The sequence below is a fragment of the Schistocerca americana genome, chromosome X, assembly GCF_021461395.2.
Source record: "Schistocerca americana isolate TAMUIC-IGC-003095 chromosome X, iqSchAmer2.1, whole genome shotgun sequence".
NCBI classification, from domain to species: domain Eukaryota; kingdom Metazoa; phylum Arthropoda; class Insecta; order Orthoptera; family Acrididae; genus Schistocerca; species Schistocerca americana.
In genome coordinates, this window is record NC_060130.1 from 129,963,031 (window position 1) to 129,985,057 (window position 22,027).

Genomic DNA, 22,027 nt, shown 5'->3' on the forward strand with positions numbered 1-22,027 from the left:
AAGCAGGAACAGCTCTCTTTGTTGACGACACAAGTACTATAATCAAACCTAACGGAGAAACTACAACACTTGTAAACGTAACTAAAATTTCCTTGACTATTAATAACTGGTTCTTTGCAAATGGAATGCCGCTGAACTTAGACAAAACACAATACCGGCAGTTCCGTACTGCACAAGGCATGACCATATCATTGCAAATAATGCAATTAGGCAAATAAATAGATGAAATGCAATATTGTAATGGTTCAAATGGCTCTGAGCACTATGGGATTTAACATCTGCGGTCATCAGTCCCCTAGAACTTAGAACTACTGAAACCTAACTAACCTAAGGACATCACACAACACCCAGTCATCACAAGGCAGAGGCAATATTGTAAATTATTAAGATTCTTATACTGATAAGAAACCTAACTGAAAATCGCAGGTTACAGATATTCTTAAACGTCTAAGCTCTGCAACTTTTGCATTACGGATAGTATCTGATTTTGGAAATGAAAATGTCAAAACGTTGGCTTACTATTCCTATTTTCTTTGTCTCTCTTGCATCATATTTTGGGGAGACTTGCCAATGAGGAAGAAGTCTTTGTTGCAGAGAAGTGTTTAATATGAAAAACATGTGAATTCCGCTCCCAGGAGGTCTTGCAGAAAGCTCTTTATTCCTTTATGAAATTTGTTGCCAACAACAAAAGACAGTTAGAAAACAGAAGCGAAATTTGTAGATATAACACTAGAAAGGCGAACTCACTTCAGCATTAGGGTGGCAGACAAAGAAGGAGGGTATTCAGCCATAAAAATCTCTGGCACCTTAACAAGCGATGAAATCATAGCTCCTTGACTAGTCATTCTGTTTCATATAAGAACTTCAGAAAGTGATTTGCCTGAAGTGATTTAGGGAAATCACGGAAAACCTAAATCAGGGTGGCCGGACGCGGGTTGAGACCGTCGTCTTGCCGAATGCGAGTGTAGTGTGCTAACCACTGCGCCACCTCGCTCGGTATTCTGAATGTTTAATGATATTCTGTGTGTTCTCTCTCTCTCTCTCTCTCTCTCTCTCTCTCTCTGTGTGTGTGTGTGTGTGTGTGTGTGCGTGCGTGCGTGCGTGTGCGTGCGTGTGTGTGTGTGTTTGTTTCGAGAGGAACAGACAGAGAATGAATGTAATTAGGTATAAGTCACTGTAAGTAAATAAAAAAGTAGCTTAGGAGAATCATATAAATAGTCAGTGTGTTCCCATGTTTTTCATTGTGAAAATGTATTGTAATAGTAATATTGACACAACATAGCGAGAGGCAGCAGGTATAACGAATGCCAATAACTAAGCTAACAGCTGGCAGCATGATACACGAAGCACCACATTGACAACGAACATAAAAATGGGATTCGAATACTGGACTCTTATCCGGAACGAGCACGGTTCAGACCTCCGTCCAGCAATTCGGATTTCGTTTTTTGTGGTATCTGTAAATCATTTGAGGCGAATGCTGGAATGGTTCCTTCGAAAAGTTTGTTGCTGGATCGTAATTAAATCTTTGCTTGCGACCCGGTTCTAATGAACTCGTCAACGAACGGATGCTAAATGTCAATATTTCTTCCTTTTCGAGTACGCAACACGGATATCCTCGACTCGCCTCGACGTTGACGAAGCGAGCGACGTATAACGTTTTATCGCGAGCTGTGTGAAAGATATGCGACGGAAATTACCGGGTGGGATGCAGCGAACGTTCCCAGGCAGCAGCGCGGAGAGAGAAGCAGCGAGGGAGCGAGGCTAACCCGTTCGGCCTGTATGCCTGCAGCAAAAAACGCAGGGTCCCCGGTGCACGGGGAAGCTCGGGAGCTGTCCGACACCGCTCCAGCGGTCTGGCAACGCCGAGACGGCTTTCTGGCTGCCGGCCGCCTCGCGCGCTCAAATAAATGTGCGAAACCAGCCGACTACGATTGTGTCGTCGTGAACGGAACGCCACGGCAGAATTACTAAATGGAGCTTTTGTGTCAAATCGTATGAAACACTCGTGAAAGAAAGATTTGCCATTATTCGCCTTATGCATAGGTGCACTGTTCTACTGACGTGTTGAGGGTACGTAAAGTGCACGAAAGGATTAAATGAGTCACCACGTTATACTTCGTAGCGATTTCTATCCACTGAGTCTACAGTAAGGATTGGAAAAACCGATCAGTTTAAACGGATGCTGGTATTTTAATTCTAAATAACCGGTATTTTTTGTTATTTGTTTGGTCTCGGTTATAACAGGTGATATTTATTTTTTACTGATAACCGGGTAAAAAGCCGCCATAGCAGCAGTGCTAAATTTTTTCGTTTTTAAATAAACCTTTTTTTTTTTAAAAAAAAAAGAAGTAATTTTTGTTCGTAAAATTTGCTTTAGATTGAAACAGCGTTGTTACAGAAAATGGGAAAAGCGATCAGTGCTACTTTAATGACATTGCTGACAGAAACGGGCAACAAATACACGGCATAAGAATTGACACAGCATTCCTGAGGCTGCCCTGTGTTTGACTTAAGATACGCATGTGTGTGCAGCGTGCAAGGCTTTCCCCCACCCGGTCTAAATGATAGTTTCCCGCTTTCGTCACCGGGCACTCGCTGTATTGCAGAACGGCACCAACCCTAGTCTACAAACATTTTTATGAAGCGACGCGACAATGAAATACAATGTTCCATTTCCGTTAAAAGATCAAAGGTTTATTTGTCGCTTCTACGAATGAATAAAACAGTAAGGAAATTATGGTAACAATAATAAATTAAAAACTTAACAATTCAGTCATAGGATACAATAAGAAGAGAAAGTGGCCGACCTGCTGCCTGTACCTTTATCTGCTTGTAGCCCTTGAAAACGGACACGAAAAGCAGCTCTTCAGCCACAGTTTTCATCCTTTAGCACTGACTGTTCATAATGCCCAAACAGTGGTATGATTCCCGGTTACAACACGGTTTTTAAGCAGAGTTTCAAAAAATTTGAATCAAAAGGAGACTACTGGTGACTTTTTGTAGTATTCAACCGCTTATCACTTTTCGAGAAAAACAGCGAGCGGTGGACGGACTAAGTTTTTTCTATTAAATTTAATGTTTTGATTCATTATACCTTGAAACTGAGAAAGTCTAAATTTTTCAATCTTTTTTCGATTTCTACATTTAGTACAGGAAACAACAGAAATAAGAAACCGAAAATCGGTTATTTCAGAAATCGGTTATTTTGAGCAGTTTGACAGTCTGGTTTGTTTCATCGATAACTGCCATCCCTAGTCTACGGGGACAAAATTTCGACGATTGCTCACGAATATTTTATGACAACCGATATCTGTACACATCGTAAATTAAAGTCCCGCGCCGGGACTCTATGTTTTAGTTTATGTCAGGAACCATTGTAGGGATTTTGATAAATTTTCCACTAATCGATAGTCGGGTTTATTACTGATAAGCAATGATGAGTATGTAATATACGTATTTTTATTAGTTTCGTATTGAAGTGGCGTTTGATGGGATCTAAGGGACGGCCAGCTACAAAGGAAGGGGTATCTGTCGGGAAAAGCAGTACACAGCCGCCGCAACTCCAAAGCAGAGTGAAGCGTAACCAAAATCTATTTCGGCCCTGCTGGTCTAGTAGCAAAGTTCGTGCCTTGAAACCTAGAGGTCGCAGGCTCGAATCCCAGGATTTTTCTGTATGTCGTTTTACCTAGCAATCGCCTCTCAATCATGTGGAGATTCGCCAGAAACGACTTGTGGTCTGCATTCTACGTTAAACTGTAGCTTCCCTGTAGGGACATTAAGTCGCCGAAGTGACATTCAATTAAAAGGCTTGCAGCAGGTTATTGAGACACACGACACCACTGTTGTCAGAAACTTTACATCTACGTTGTTATTGCACTTTTCAGTCCGAATACTGGTTTGATGCAGGTCTCCATGATACTCTATCCTGTGCAAGCCTCTTCATCCCCCAATAACTAACATCCTTCTTAATCTGCTAACTGTATTCATGTCTTGGTCTCCCTACATGATTTTTACCCCATATTTCCTCCCAATACTAAACTGGTGATCTCTTGATGTCTCAGAGTGTGTCCTATCAACCGATCCCTTTTTCTAGTCAGGTTGTGCCACAAATTTTTTCCCCAATTCTATTCAGTACCTCCTAATTAGTTACGCGATCTAACCATCTAATCTTCTGCATGTGGCACCACATTCCAAAACCTTCTACTTTCTTCCTGTTTAAACTGTTTATCGGCCATGTTTCACTACCACACAAGACTACATTACATACATTTTCAAAAGAGACTTCCTAGCACTAAACCCTATATTCTACGCTAACAAATTTCTCTTCTCCAGAAACGCTTTTCTTGCCAATGTCAGTCTATATTTTATATCCACTGTACTTCGGCCATCATCAGTTATTGTACTGCCTAAATAGCAAAATTCATCCACTACTTTAAGTGTCTCGTTTCCTAATATAATTCCCTCTGCATCAACGGATTTAATTCGACCACGTTTCATTATCATTATCCTTGTTTTGCTTTTTTTAATGTTCATCTTACGTCCACCTTTCAAGATACTGCCCGTTCCGTTCTACTGCTCTTCCAAGTCCTTTGCTGTCTCTGACAGAATTACAAGGTCTTTGGGAAACCTGAAACTTTTTATATCTTCTCCCTGAACTTCAGTTCCTTCTCAAAATTTTACTTTAGTTTTCTTTACTGCTTGCTCAATGTCAAGGTCGAATAACACCGAGGATACGCTACAACCCAGTCTCACTCCTATCTCAACCACAGCTTCCTTTTCATGCCCCTCGACTCTAATAACTGCCGTCTGGTTTCTGTACAAGTTATAAATAGCCTTTCGCTCCCTGTGTTTTACCCCCACTACCTTCAGAATTTCAAGAAGATTACTGCAGCCAGCATTGCCAAAAGCTTTCTCTAGCTCTACGAATGCTATGAACGTAGGTTTCCTTTCCTTAGCCTATCTTCCAACATAAGTTGTAGTGTCACCATTGTCCCGCGTGTGCTTACATTTCTCCGGAAGCCAAACTGATCTTCCGCGAGGTCGGATTCTAGCGGTTTTTCCATTCTCCTCTAAGGAATTCGTGTCAGTATTTTGCAACCGTGACTTATTAAAATGATGGTTTAGTAATATGAGCACCTGTCAGCACCTGCTTTCTTTGGAATTGAAATTATTATATTCTTCTTGAGCTGCTTGTTTCATATATTTTTCACACCAGATGCAAGTGTTTTGGCATGATGCCTCTCCCAAGGCTATCAGTAGTTCTTCGGTAGTTCTGGCGGACTGTCGTGTACTCCCTGGACCTTGTTTCGACTTAGGTATCTCAGTGCTCTTACAAATTCTTCTCGCAGTAACATATGTCCCATCTCATCTTCATCTATGTCCTCTTCCATTTCTATAATATTGCGTTCATTTCGTCTCCCTCTACACACCCTTTCCACATTTCAGCTATCCCTTCTTTACTTAGGACTGCTTTTCCATCTGAGCTCTGGATATTTATGCAGCTGCTTCTCTTTTCTCCAAAGACCTCTTCAATTTTTCTGTAGGTGCTATCTATCTTTCCCCTGGTGATGCATCCGTCCAGAGCCTTATATTTGTCCTATAGACACTCCTGCTTAGCCATTTTGCAATTCTTGTTAGTCACATTTTTTGGACATTTGTATTCGCTTTCGCCCGCTTCATACATCTATACACACTATAAATTAAGGTCTTCCGATGCGTTTTTCTGTCTGTTTGTGAAGGCTAATCTTAGGAACTACAGACAGGATTTTGATACGGTTTCCACCATTAGATTGGCTGATTTACGAGGAAGGTTTGCGAATATAATTCATCACCACTACGACAGAAAAGTCGTCTAACCGCAGATGGTTAGTGTTACCCCTGCTAAGCAGGGGCGAGTCGCTCGTTTTGGTGTCAGGGAACTGTGGTCTACGGTAGCTCGTAACATTTTAATTGCATTCCATCTGATTAATCACCCTCATTTATCATGCGTGCGCACTGAATTAAAAATATCTATACTACAGTGCAAATGGCGACGGTATGCGCTGCGTGTCTTGTTCAGAAACAAACCTGTCCCGTTCACTCACTGTTCTTGAAAGTGGACACCAGCAATTCCCGCTTTACTCTTCGCCCATAAAGTGGCATTCAGTACTGCGTCGGTCCGTCCCGGGTTTATTTTTCTGTTGGTGTTAGTTGCACGTTAACAGTGATATATAGCAGTGCGGATAGTCTTACTGATGAAGAGTTGACAGATATGCACCTCGTATACGATTTCTCTGAATGCGGTGCAAGAGCGACACAACAACGTTACGCTCAGCTGTTCCAGAATGGATTACGATACAAAGAACGACACAATCACACACTCACACACACACACACACACACACACACACACACACACACACACGCACACAACAAATGAAAGATATCAAACCACACACACAACACAAACTAAAGACGAAAAATAAACAGAGACAGCTGCAGTACTACACACTGTACACACACACATGTTGATCACAAAGTGAAAGTGATGTATTATAATAAATGTGGGAGAAATAATGCCGAAAATGGGCTAGCTGGAGCATGGGGACCGAATGAACACATCTCCAGGATCACACATACAGACTAACAACACTGTAAATCGTAACACCAAACGATAATTTCACCTCACGGAATTTTTGCTACAAAAGGAGTTTCTGATTCGCAAAACAAGAGAAAAACATGAGAAAATGTAACATAGTAACATGTTGTAGCTGCTACATAATACATTTATTGTATATATAAAATGAAACGTATTACAGGCCAATGAAGATGCTTCATAAATAAATGAAGAGAAACGGGTATGACAAATAACAAACTGCCTTTCATTTAGTTGCAAAGGAGGAACATACCTCCACGAATTTTGAAGCAAATAAGAAATGACGGAAAATAGAAAAAAATGACGAAAAGTTTACATCTGTCGTGTGAGGGTTGTTGCATTTCGCTGTGTTTTGTTTTTCACACTTTGTTGATTACGTGTTTTGCACTTTTGAGAGTTATTATCACCGAGACAAAGGAAATTGGGTTAACAAATGGAACAAATCATACATATGAGGGCGTCCTGATGGAATTTTTTATGTGAAAACTCTTAAATGTTTTTAAATAAAGCAAACGTTATTAATATTCTACATCTTTATTCTTCATGTCTACTTATTTATTACTCAACATAGTCACCCTGATGACGAACACATTTCTCCCAACAAGAGACGAGTTTGTTGATGCCGTTACTGCAGAATGTTTCACTTTTTCGACAGACCCACAACCTTACCTGTGCTTGCACCACTCATCATTGTGAGACTGAAGTAACTGAAGGAGTTGTTTAAGTTTTGGAAATAGATGATAATCGGACGGAGCTAAGTTGGGACGACTGCATTGAGGACGATCGTTGACAGTGAACCCGAGGTGTCGGATTGCTGCAAATGTCGCAGCGGTCGCATGTGGTCTGGCATTGTCATGCCGAAGGAGAAAGTGCACCATGTGAAAACAAGCGTTTTCTGTTGTTAGAAACGGGACTACAGCAAGCTGTTTCTCACGCGTCGACATAGTTATGTTACTCACTGGCCATGCTGCACACTACAATACAGAGCATTCTAGTGGCAGAGGGAGTAGTGGGGTAAAATATGTATCAGCACAATTTGTTAGTGCAGCTTGTCTACATTCAGGGGAAACCTATAGTTCTCTTTTGATTGACAGGTCCTTAACCTGTTGTTCTCCTTTGACGATTGTGACTCCCTGGAGACAGTCCTTCCTTTTGATTGACAGGTGTTTAACCTGTTGCTCCCCCATGCTCCCCTTCCTCCTCCCAAACAGTCAGGAGACCTCCCACCACCCTACCACTCGCTGATACAGGTATAATTTCAGGCCTGAGTTATTCGAATAGCCCCCTCTCAATCAATCAATTTGATTGACTACTTAATTAAAATGATTGATTAATTAATCTCTCCCCCTCTGGTAAACCCCCAACTCTCCCCTATCCTCTCCCCCTCCCCTACCTGGAAATTGGCGGCTGTGTGCTGCAGAGGAAGGATCTCAAGACAGGAAATTCAATTACATAGCAGAAGGTATATTGTTTATTTATAAAAATTTGAGTCTGCAGGGGTCTTGACATCATTCTGTGCAGTTTTGGGAGATGCAGGTCTTGTAAAATATATTGAAAAGAAGCTAATAAATCGATCGCTTTATTTTGTCCCAATTGTGCAAGGAATACTGTCACTAAACAGTATTACATGTAATTACACTGTTAAAAATTTTTCAATCACGAACCATGTGCCATCCACTGTCCTGCACTGAATGCCACCCATGCAGGCTGATCGGAATCATAGTGCACCGGGTGCCCCACGAAGCAGCATGTCCGTCAGCACACATGCCATATGCAGGTGTCCAAGAGGTGTCCGCTCAGGCCCCATGACTGGATGTCACATTAATCCCCAAACAAAAGCACTCAAGAAATTCCTGTCGAAGGATGTGCTCTCTCTCTCTCTCTCTCTCTCTCTCTCTCTCTCTCTCTCTCTCTCTCTCATCATCCTGTAGCGTGTGTTTGCCAGGCCTCCATGCGTCGTCAGTCATGATCAGGCCGAACGACAAACAAAGCAGCATTTAGCCAGTAAACCCCTGTGGAATACCGACGTGTGTGAGATGCCTTCCTTCCAAGACAAATGCCTGACTGAGAATCGATCCAGAAATACTGCTGAAGTTAATACATCATTAATTTTGGTCACCTGTTTGTGATGTAGTGGATATAAAGCAGACGCAATAGCTATCTCACACTCACAAATTAATGATGTGACAAAACTAGTAGCTGTCTGACTCAGTATACAGTAAAAAAAAATATCGTTGCTTAAAAGGAGAGAGAGAGCTGTAGTATGCTTTGCAGATGACATAGGAACTAGCATGACTTATTTCATTCCACCATGGACTGTAAACTGCCCCAACCTACCTGTGCACTTTTCTTGAGGTACACTTCAAGAGCTGTTTCATGAGTTATTACATCTGATGCAGATATCACATCTTGAACATTTCACGAATGGTGCTTCAGAAGATGTGCCACAGAAAATATTAATTAAATCATTAATATGGTGTTTAAACAATTTGCTTCACACAGTTTAAAAATACATGAAATAAAAAGAAAGGACGACACTGCACAGTGTGTGTATTGTGTACAGAACCAGGGACCTAGAAACGACGTAGAGGCTTCATCCCTGACATAGACCTCTGTGGTTCACAACCACACAACGGGCTACAGCACTCCACTAACCCCAATACTCTGCCCCATCTCATACCAGACGAGTGTAACCCCAAACGTTTGTGTGGTGGAGTAATTATGGTGTACGCATACATGGAGACAGTGTTTGTGCAGCAATTGCCGACATAGTGTAACTGAGGCATAATAAGGGCAACCAGCCTGCATTCGCCGAGGCAGATGGATAACCGCCTTGAAAACCATCCACAGGCTGGCTAATCCACAGGGCGGATTTGTGCTGGGGACCGGCACTACTTCCCGCTCGGGAAGCAGAGCGTTAAACCATGCGGGTAGTTGGGCGGGCTACACTGCACAGTATTTCGCATGAATAAAAACAGTGTTATGTCTTTGACAAGAAATTTCATTAAATAATCCTAACTTATTATTATTTGATGTTGCTACTGGAATCAGTGCTGTATTAAATGATAGTTGCAATTTCAAAATTCGACATGAATTTATAAAGTTACAGTTAAAGAGTCCCCAACCACTACAGGTCTGCTAAGTGTATTTTCCTTTCTAAAACCACTATAGAATTCTGAGCTGACCAGTCCTCTCAGCTACATCACGAGAAAGAAGGAGGGAGGAAAGGGTCGACACCATGATAGGATATTGGCAACAACAACAAATACTGCCACAATGTATTGAAAAACATATCTATTCACGCCTAGAAGACTGAGAGCTTTGAAAACACTGTTACATCCCACATACTCATCTTCTGGACAGCCACATGCACTGGGCTGAAGTACAGTGATAGTGCTCAGAGACCGGGAGAAACTACCGCCGTAAACAGGACCCCATGACTGTACCTGTGGAAGCACATGTCAGCCAGAGAGAGGCCCACCGGCCATAGAGGACCCCCACCCGAGGAGGGCCTGAGTGATTGGAGTTTGAATGCTATCAATACTTCAAGCACAAACACACGTCACGCTGACTCTTCTCAAATTTCCATTGAGTATACTCGCGACACACACAGTCCCGAAGACAACTCAATGCAAACTGGGCACTAGCCCACTGTTCACCCACCCAGGGGGAGCCGCAAGCCAAATTGTCCAAAGCAGGAAGCTCTCTCGGACTCCCTGTACTGGTGTACAAAGGATGGGCAAGCCCCAGCCCAGAACAAAAGTGTCCGCTGAGATGATGTTTCTAGTCGTGACCAGCTTGCTAGCTCCTATGCTTCCTACAGCCATCTCCAGACTCGCAAGAATATTGGGAATCAGGCACTTATTTATCAGTGTAACTACAATTACATATTACGATTGCTGCTGCAGTCTGACACCGAGCAATGTACTGGTAATGTAACCTCTTCCGACAGCTGTGGTTCTGGAACAAATCTCAATATCTCTAGAGCACATAATTTTCCACATAAAATCTCTCTCGTATCCTTACGGATATCAATGTGCTGAATCTATACCTCCCTCATAATAGGACACACAGTCATTATCTCTGGACATGCCAGAACATAAGCCACAGTAACTTTTCACTGCAACATATAGACATTTAAGATAAGCAGCGCAGTTATCGTTTATATGTGTACAGCACCCAAAACATTATGGTATGCCCACACTTACACCAGCTACATGTCTCGATTATCTTCAGTTACAGGAAGTTATCTGACGTTTAAGTTTTCCAGTCAGCACTTCCGGAAGTTGCCACATCCTGTCAAGACTCTCTCAAACAAGTGATATAGGGCACAGACGTCCGGTAGTAAGTGATGATCAGCAACGCTGTCATGGACGAAAGGGTTGGAAAGACAACACTGATACTGATTGGCGTACTGTAATCAACATCGCTGTCGATAGTACAACATGGAAAACGAAAGGATACGCTTAGGGGTGCCAATGGGGGGACGTTCTCTGCATCAATCTCTTACAGTCGTATTTCCCATCCTGTTTGTGAACTAAGGCAGGTCCAGTTGAACCCTTGCACTGCTATACTGTGCGGCTGTTTATGAAATATATCTATCACCCCTTACATTCAGATATATTCTTCAATGAGTTGAAATCACAATTCACCATGTAAAATGTATCCCTTTCTTATGATTAGATATACGTAATATTTTTTGTACGTGAATAATAGTTTCCAATGAAATGAATACACCTAGCTGCATACGAGGTGCGGCTAGAAAAAAACCGGACTGATGCTGGAAAAAACATTTATTTACAATTATTTACAATTTCATGTTATCTCCTTCAATGTACTCTCCTCCTCGGTCTCTACACCGCTCCATACGAATTTTCCACTGTTCATAGCAATGCTGCAGATCATTTTCGGTAACTCCATACTTGACTTGACTTGACTTTAGGGAAAAGAAAAAAGTCACAGGGGGCCAAATCAGGTGAGTAGGGTGGATGATCTAAGATGGGAATGTTGTGTTTTGCCAAAAACGTCTTCACTGACAACGCACTGTGAGCTGGGGCATTGTCTTGGTGAAGGATCCATGTCTTTTTTCTCCACAAATCGTTCCGTTTTCTCCGTACTCGTTCACGTAGGGTAGCCAGGACGCTAATGTAGTAATACTGATTCACTGTTTGTCCCTCTGGTACCCAATCAATGTGCACAATCCCTTTGATGTCAAAACAAACAATCATCATTGCCTTGAATTTCGATTTTGACATTCGTGCTTTTTTTTGTCGTGGAGAACCAGGAGTTTTCCAATGCATCGATTTTGTAAGAAGGTGGGATCACTTTCAATGTTTTCCAGGATGTCAGAACAAATCATTCTTCGGCGTTCCTTCTGTTCAATTGTGAGACACTTTGGAACCATTTTTGAACACACTTTGTTCATGTTGAAATTTTCATGAAGAATCTGCCTAACACTTTCCTTGTCAACTCCTGTTAACTCAGACGCTGCTCTGATTGTTAAACGGCGATCTTGTCGAACAAGTCTACCGATTTTTTCAATGTTTGCATCAGTTTTTACTGACAATGGTCTGCCAGTGCGAGTGTCATCACTGGTGTCTTCGCGGCCATCTTTAAATCGTTTAAACCACTCAAACACTTGTGTTCGCGATAAACAATCATCGCCGTACACTTGTTGTAACATTACAAACGTTTCACTTGCAGATTTTCCTAGTTTGAAACAAAATTTGATGTTAACACGCTGTTCTTTCTGTACACTCAACATTTTCCGACGCACAGACAAAACGTCAACTACTTAAAACAGACGCCACGGGCAGACTGAGTGCAGGAGGCAGATGAAACTCGAGCAGTAGGCGGAGCGAGAGTCACGTGACAGGCCACGCGACTTTCAGCCTTATTGCATTCGTTTTATTGTTTCACCAGTACTAGTCCGGTTTTTTTCTAGCCACACCTCGTACAGGCGTTGATATAAGTCAACGGGGACAGTTGAAAATGTGTGCCCCGACTGGGACTTGTACCCGGGATCTCCTGCTTACATGGCAGATGCTCTGTCCATCTGTGCCACCAAGGTCACAGAGGATAGTGCGACTGCAAGGATTTATCTCTGGGACGCCTCCCGTGAGACCCACATTCGCAACTTATTGTCCCGCACTATATTCGTAGTGCCCCTGCCCATTATACTCATTACTCGCGGCTTTACTGGCGGTTCCCGTAAGAGTTCTGGCACTGTTTGTGCATCTACACAGAAGAAGATAGTCAAATGGCTGGTGAGCCTAGTGATATCTGTTCTTTCGGACATGTCCGAAAATGGCTGGTGAGCGTTGTCCGAAAGAACAGATACCACTAGGCTCACCAGCCATTTGACCATCTTCTTCTGTGTGGATGCACAAACAGTGCCAGAACTCTTACGGGAATCGCCAATAAAGCCGCGAGTAATGGGTATACTGGGCAGGGGCACTAGGAATATAGTGCGGGACAATAAGTTGCGAATGTGGGTCTCACAGGAGACGTCCCAGAGATAAGTCCCTGCAGTCGCACTATCCTCTGTGTCCTCGGTGGTTCAGATGGACAGAGCATCTGCCATATAAGCAGTAGACCCCGGGCTCGAATCCCAGTCGGGGCACACATTTTCAACTGTCCCCGTTGACTTATATCAACACCTGTATGCAGCTAGGGGTATTCATTTCATTGTGATTTCATTCTAACTTTAACAAACCTAACTAACCTAAGGACATCACACACACCCATGCCCGAGGCAGCATTCGAACCTGCGACCGTAGCGGTCGGGCGGTTCCAGACTGTACCACCTAGAACTGCTCGGCCAACCCGGCCGGCCCGAAAGAACAGATACCATCTTCATATATATGATAATAGTTTCATTACGTCCCACAAATGTCTAGTGGTATGTTGGAACATAAGCCACAGTACCTTTATGTTCAAGCCGCTGCATAACATTTCTGACTATCAGCTGTAGGTGTACAAAAAAATTATGATGCGTCCACACTCGCACCAGCTGGGTGTCGTTTTCACACTAGCCGGTAGCAAAAAAGCCTCCCGCCATCAGATATTTGTCGACGAACAAAGGATGCAATTACAATTTTAAAAAGCCCTAGCATCTTTTTTTATTTTATCGATTTCACCTCCCATGAAACCGTTTCGTAATTTCGATACTTGTAAATCTAGCCAACGCACGGTGGCCTCTTTTATATATTCAGACTGCCAAGTCTGTTTTTGTGTCAGTGCATTCCATGCATAGCTAACGTAAGCCTGCCTACCACCAGCCAGAGCACACAAATTTTCCCTGACTAAGAAATCATTGCAAGTGCAATATATATAGTAGAGTGCATCCATTCAGAATTAATTTTCAGGGGCCGAGTAGATAGGTGGAGAAACAGAAAAATTATTCCGCATGGAGTCTAAGTTCCTGTTGCTAAGCACAGTACCTGTTCAACGCTTTGGAGCAGGAACAGGATCACTGCGAGACGGATCCGTTGTTGCAGCTGGTAAAATTGCGTTTGTTACGAAATAACAAAAGAGCCTGTTAGAGCGTCATACAAAGATTTTGGCTCTTACACGTGCGAGAGGACATGACTTAATGATACAAACCTGTTTGGATCCTACAAAATGTGTGTGTGGGAGCTGAATTTTCAAAAAGGAATACCATATTATGTAGAAACCCCCTATAGGCTTGAATGCAAAGAATGCTTTATTCCAAGCATACAACAGAATTCTGTTTGTCCCCTTCAGCGCACCAGCTTTATGTAATGGAATAATCACTATCAGTCCATCGTTATTCAGTTATTCGACTTCAACTGTGTGCAGGATTTCTGTGAGTAAGGTAATGCCATAATTCTGATAGTGAATTTGAGGAGTGGTAGTGAGTGCATTTTGCAAAGTATGGTCATGCTTTAGTTATCACTATTAAAATGGGTTAGTGACTGCACAGCTCTGCCTGTTCAAGAACAGAGCTGCAGCCATGCATAAGGAGAAATATTCTAGAGCCCTTACTTCCTCAATATTTTACAGCAATTAGCCTTGAGGGCTACGGATTCGCTGTGAAAAGAGAATGTTACTGCTTACAATGTGTTTGAGCGGGTGAAGAAACGAAATGTGCTTTTGAATATTTATATGAAACTGATCAAGGGTCATCGCCACATGTACGCTTTTGATTACTGCATGTATTACAGCATGCATCACCGAGGCCGCTCAATAATATGAAGTGCGCTAAAACACGGAAGAGTGCAAAGTGCTTAGCACATTTCTACCGTGGAATTCACTGGAATGATCCTGCCATGCCTTATAAAGATATGGTGATGTCGCTTCGATTATCTGAACATAATCGCAAGAAGGGGAAGAAGAAGAAGAAGATCTCATGGATGCGTCGAATCTTCAAGTTTGCTGCTATTGAAGACCTGGAATTTATGGGTTCCCTGCTGCTCATCGACTCAGGAACAAGAAGATGTGTGAAAATAGTGTTACAGTGTCTGCTATTGAAAATGTAAAATTACTTTGAAAAAGAAATGAATCTTTACCTCATAATATGTGTACGATTTCTCTTCACCCTGTTCCCCCTTTGATAGTATACAGTTTCGTGCAGATACTGTGGCTGTGGTTTTTGTCAAGCACAGGAGATATTATTTTAGATACATTTGCCATATGTCATTGGAAGCAGACGCAGTCACATGCCTCCTGCTCCCATAACCCAATTCGCACTGCACGATAGGTGTAATTACATGCAACCATTTTATATATTTTGGTATTCTCGGTTTTAAACTTGACCTCCTTAACAGCACTCATCTTCAGAAAAACTAATGTCATTTGTGACCTGCACAGCCTCTATATATTTTGGTATTCTCGGTTTTAAACTTCACCTCCTTAACAGCACTCATCTTCAGAAAAACTAATGTCATTTCTGACCTGCATAGCCTTTATATATATAAAATACAATATGGGATAGGCTGTTTTTTTAAATAACAGCTAAGACGTGTGGTAATGATTTTTTTTCGTTTATTTAGTCCACACGAATATGATTCAGTTCTTGAGATTACAATTCAGTTCTTGAAATTACAATATAGTTCGGAGGTACAATTTGACTCTGATATTCCAATACAGAGATGCTTTTAACTTCCCCACTACAACAATAATACTGGTCGAGAATATTTATTACAATTTTTCCCAGTAGCACTGGATGAGAATGTTTACAGCTTTTTAGAAATCTATGCTAAAAACTAATGTGGAGATACTTACACTGTAACTCAATTTCACAGCCCAAGTAGCATAAAAGCACTCCGTCTTCAGGCCACAAGTGGCCCATCGGGACCATCCGATCGCCGTGTCATCCTCAGCTGAGGATGGGGATAGGAGGGGCGTGTGGTCAGCACACCGCTCTCTAGGTCATTATGATGGTTTTCTGTGACCGGAGCCGCTACTATTTGATCGAGTAGCTCCCCAATTGGCATCAAAAGGCTGAGTGCACCCCCAAAAAATGGCAACAGCGCATGGCGGCCCGGATGATCACCCATCCAAGTGCTGGTCACGCCCAACAGCACTTAACTTCGGTGATCTGACAGGAACCGGTGTATCCACTGTGGCAAGGCTGTAATTCTTGGCATCATTCAATGGAGAATGAAATGTATTTCTTGACACTCTCAGGTAGGTCACTGACTTGATCTTTCTCAACGCCGAAATCAGCTAAGTGCTCAAGTAGAAGTGAGCGTCAGATCCGCTTAAATTATGGAAGATAACGGCTATGTACCTTGGTAGCTGGTACTTCAAATTGCGCGTATTGTGAGCTGCACCACAGAACTTCCCTTAAGGTGATAACGGTCCCTACGAGCTGTCTAACGGCAGCCCACAAATATGACATCAACTGCGTTGTTGTACAAATCTTCATTCTCCTTCGCTTTGGTCTTGGGAACGTTGTCGCTGTAAAGTTATCAACGTCCTATGAAAGTTTTTCGAGGTTAGTGAGCAGCCAAACCGCAGGATTATCCCCAGCATAAGATTTTTAGTGGTTAAGACTCGAATCATAGGATGATACAATTTGCTACGCTGCAGCATATGGTACGGATTTTTCTGTAAAGGTACTATATGAGATCGTGGGGACACCTTCACAGTAGGTCACAGGAGAGAAGAGGCATTCAAAGTCGGCATACACCACAAATAGGAATCGCTCCTGGTGGTGAGCATTTTTAAACTTTATGGATTTGTCTTCGTCATTAAGCATAATAACACGTTACCAGGTCCATGGAAGCACAACCTACTAGAAGCGCCACTAATAAATTGTCTCATGAAAAAAAATTCAGGCACCTTAAGCAAATATGCTTTACATGACAGTTGGTTGATAGTTGGGAGGAAATGAGTTGGGACATATCTTTGATCCAAACACAATGATAATTGTCCCCTTGAGATAAGAGTAGCATGTTTACATGCATCTCATGCTCACTGGCAGCTTTTGAGAAATGGAGGGGGCCGACGACAATATGCCTCTCCTGCTGATTTGGCTAGCTTTTCTTCTCCAGGCCATAAACATGAACCAATATTCCGGTATTCTGCACCTCAAATGTATGTATGCCCTGGATCTCGACAGGGAACTCGATACCATCAGAGTTACAACTCTTAAGAATGTCAAGGTGTCTACCATATTCAGATGTGCACTGAGCATCTTTTGTGTAATTTCTCTTGCAAACCAGGATCGACCAAGCAAAATAAGCCTGATCCTTTCTATTTTCAACATTGATGCATGCCCTTTTATCAGCTATATCTTTAGGTAGTTTGATACAGGTGGACCCTCCTTTTACCAGATCAAAGATATGTGCATAGATGTCCATGTGTAGTATTCGGCTGAGTGCTTTAGCTGAACCTCTTACTTCCATCTTGGATAACCGGTCAAGTGTAGCACTCAAGGTGGATTTACAAAACATCTCGGCGATTGATCTGCTGTGCGTTATCACGCCATTTTCCCCCCAAAGATAATGAAGACTTGTCTCTTCACTACCAGAATCAACTTCGGGGAGGAGGGGAGGCGGGATGCGACAGTTCGACGCAGAGCAACACGTTGCTTTTAATGGCAGGATATCGTGGATCATTTACTACCTTGAGGAGCTCCTTTTCCAGGACAGGAAGGCACACCTTTAGAAAACCAGTAGGGTAGCGATACCCTCCAGCCAGATTCTCGATCCTCGTGAACGAGATTCGCTCCTCAGACGCGTCTGCAATCACCGAGTATTCTAACTGCGATATGGTGTCACTGACCTGATGTCCTTCACTAAAAGTACGGGAGTGGGAACTGCCACTAGCCACAGGGTCATCTCTGTTACTAGTACTATAACTACAACAAGGTGATGCAGCTCCTTGCTGTGAGGTGTTGAGTGGTACGTGCTGTACCTCACGAGATCAGTGAAGACGTGATGGCGGAGGAGCAGGAGGAGACGCTGCGGAACGGGGCCGCTGGCTGCTGCAGGCCGGACTCATCAGCCTGGGGGAGGGCGCTCCACGGATGTCAGAGCGGTATTGGGGTGGCGGCGGCGGAGCCGGCGGCGGTGACTAGCGGCGAAGCGTGCTGCACTGGATCCTGTCTCGATGTTGTAGGCTTCACCACCAGAGCCAAGGTGTATTGTGGGAATTTTTCCCCTGATGTAGCTGCTGTAGAATAACAAAAAAAAAAAAAAAAAAAATTAAGCACAACGTTCTAGAAGTTGCTTGCTGCTGATGCAAGGAAAGAGAGAACACTGATTATTTGTAAGCGAGTCAGTCTGTATTATCTATTTCGCTCTGGCTCCTTGACGTCTCTCTCATCTCCTCACGACGACGATGGTCTCTCACCATCTCCTCCACCCTCTGTGGCATTTCGCCCACGCCTGAATTTGGTCCTGAATTTGGTCCAGCTTCCCTATATCGCCTACAACATAATGATCTAATGATAAAAACAGTCGGCAGCGGTGGCCGAGCGGTTCTAGGCGCTTCAGTCCGGAACCGCGGGACTGCTACGGTCGCAGGTTCGAATCCTGCCTCGGGCATGGATGTGTGTGATGTCCTTAGGTTAGTTAGGTTTAAGTAGTTCTAAGTTCTAGAGCACTGATGACATCAGATGTTAAGTCCCATAGTGCTCAGAGCCATCTGAACCATTTGATAAAAACATATACACACAAAAACTAAGGGAAACAAATTTATTATTTTAGAATATACACTTGCATGAGGGCTGCGATGGCTCCTGCATATCTCCAGCACATACTCCTTCCTGTTACCTTCTTCATCTGCCAGGAAATCATCTATAACAACAAACAATATATATCATATTACATATACGATGAAACTGAATTGTATATACACAGTAATATTGAGATGGAAAAAACTTAATGGATATATATACTCAAACAATACGGAGTTCTTAGTGAAATGAACAAAGAAGTATTGATCCTCGAAATCATTTACAACAACAGCAACGCATTACATAAACGATTAACATTTTTTAGAAATAAACTATATATACACAACATGTGCTGCAACAATACGAAATTCTTTGCGAAAAAGTAACGTTTATCGATCTTGTCCCTCAAAATCATCTACAACAACCTCAGGCTCGTTAGTCTACTACTTACAATGATACTGCTGCTGGTGGTACAGTTCCTGCCAATGCTGCTGCTGCTGCAGCTAATGCCACTGCTGTTGCTTCTTTTGCAGCTGCAGCCAGTGTTGTTGCTGTTGCTGCTGGATATATGCTGAAACAATAAGATATGTACTCAGTACGACATTCCTAGTGAAAAAAAAAGTTAGAGTCATCGATTCTGATCTCTCGAAATCATTTACAGACTACAAAAGCGGAATATATACTTACAATGCTGTTGATGCTGCTACTGCTGATTCAGCAGCTGTTGCCACTGACTCTGTTGTTGCACCACAGCGTTCATTGCATCCACGCTTTGGTGTTGGTGGATATGAGCTGAAACAATAAAAAGAAATGTATTCAATGTTACGACATTCTTAGTGGAAGAGAAAAGTTACAGTTACCGATTTGAATCAGTACTTACCAGGTAATTTCTCACCCTATACTATCTGTGCCATTTGCCGCCATTGACACTACCGATGATGTTTGATGCAGCTGAACGCTTCATGTTGAACCAAAACTGGTAACATGCACGCAAAAATGGAGTAAACTGGCGATTAACACACACAAGCGAGAGCAAGACGGTCGACCCACACTACGGTGGTTAACGACAGAACGAGGACGACTGGGGATGGAGTGGCCTTTATATACCCTCTGCTCCCTCCGCCCACACTTCCCTCAGGGAGCCAATAGGAAGGCAGTATTCTACCCCACCAGCAGGTGACTGCTGGTCTGAGCGCACTGGACAAACTGGTGCCGGTCTGACCACGCTGGACAAGTCTGTGCCGGTCGGTAAGCATTGCCTGTGTCCTGCTCGTTGGCTGGCCAGTGTGGCCGTGCGGTTCTAAGTGCTTCAATTTGGAACCGCATGACCGCTACGGTCGCAGATTCGAATCCTGCCTCGGGCATGGATGTGTGTGATGTCCTTAGGTTAGTTAGGTTTAAGTAATTCTAAGTTCTAGGGGACTGATGACCTCAGATGTTAAGTCCCATAGTGCTCAGAGCCATTTGAACCATTTTGAACCTGCTCGTTGTGGGATTTTTGCTATTCGACAAAACCAAACATAAGATTAAATGTAGGTAACACTCGCCCACATTTCGCGATAACTCCATGTTCAGCTTTCTATGTATCTAGGGTTGCCACAATTTGTGTATGACAAACCTGAACATTTCTCTCAAAATGACTAAAAATGGACGTAATTTTGTAAGGAGAAATAGGAGCAAAGCAGGTTACTTCTCTGAAGCTTGGAAAAGTGAAAGATTGGAGCAAATGCCGCTTTTAATTACGAACAGCTGCAGCTATACCAGAAAAATGGAACTCTGAAAGATATCTGTGTCTTTGTTTCATGGTGTCGGGCACTAACAATTATTTCGCAATTGATGCTGATTTTATTACGCCCAGCGTCACACTTTTTGCAGCTTCAGAAACGTTAAGCAGTTTGGAGCTTCACGTGAAAGTATAGTTCACTCATTTCGAAGCCAAGGTTATGTTTAACGGTATCACAGCACATTGCTAATTTCGCTGCTGTTGCTAATTGCCCCTGTTTGAATGAATGAATTTGAAACAAAGTAGCTGTCCATTTCTTTAAGTGCTTCCATAGTGGACGTGTGATTGGTGCTTTACGTCAGGGAAATGATCCTTAATATCTGTTGTTCCTCCATCCGCAATAATATCATAACACGTACAAATTACACATTCTGCTTCATAGTCACGTCTCTCTCGTTTTGTGAAGAACCATTCACCTGAATATTTTTCTTGGAATGAGCACTTCACCTTCGGCGCTTTGAGTTCACTTCATGCAATCGCACACCTTATAAACAAATTAACAGCGATACGACTCAAAGAAACAGAAATCACGTTGCTATGAAGCTTAAACTAAAGTAACATACGGGACACTGATGGTGGTCCATCGCGCATTCGAGTCATAGTGCTTAAAGCGGAGCTCATACTTTGAAATGAGTTCATCCCTTTTAAATACTTCAGGTAACAAATAAAACATATCACATAGTAATGGTACAAGTTCTGTAGGGAATATGTAGTAATCAATGGCTTTCGTGTAGCGACGACTCTTAATCAGTTTCATATAAATATTCGAGAGCACATTACACACATTTACTGATTTCAATCACTCAAACACGTTGTGAGCAGTAACATTCTCTTTTCACAGCGAATCCGTAGCTCTCATTGCTAATTTTCGTAACATACTGAGGAAGCAAGAGCAACAGAATATTTTTTTCTAATGTGTGACTACAGCTCTGTTCTTGAACAGACTTGTGCAATCACTATCCCCCTTCAATAGCGATAAATAAAGCATGACCATACTTTGCAAAATACACTCACTACCACTCCTCAAATTCACTATCAGAATTCCAGCATTACCTTATTCACAGACATCCTGCACACACTTGAAGTTGAATGACGATGGATTCATAGTGATTATTCAGTTACATACAGCTGGTACGCTAAAAGGGACAAACACAAGTCCCTCGGAATATAGCATTCTTTGAATTAAAGCCCATAGGAGGTTTCTACGTAACATGGCATTCCTTTTTGAAAATTCAGCTCCCGCACACACATGTTATAGGGCCTAAACGGGTCTGTATCATTAAGTCGCCGTTTCTCGCACTTGTAACAAACAAAATCGTTGTATGATGCGTTAACAAGCTCTCTTGTTTTTTGGTAAGAAACACAGTTTTGCTAGCTGCAACAACAGAGCAGTCATGCCGTGATCCTCTTCTTGCTCCAAAGTGTTTAACGGTGAAAGGTTTCGTGGAAGTAGTGGAAT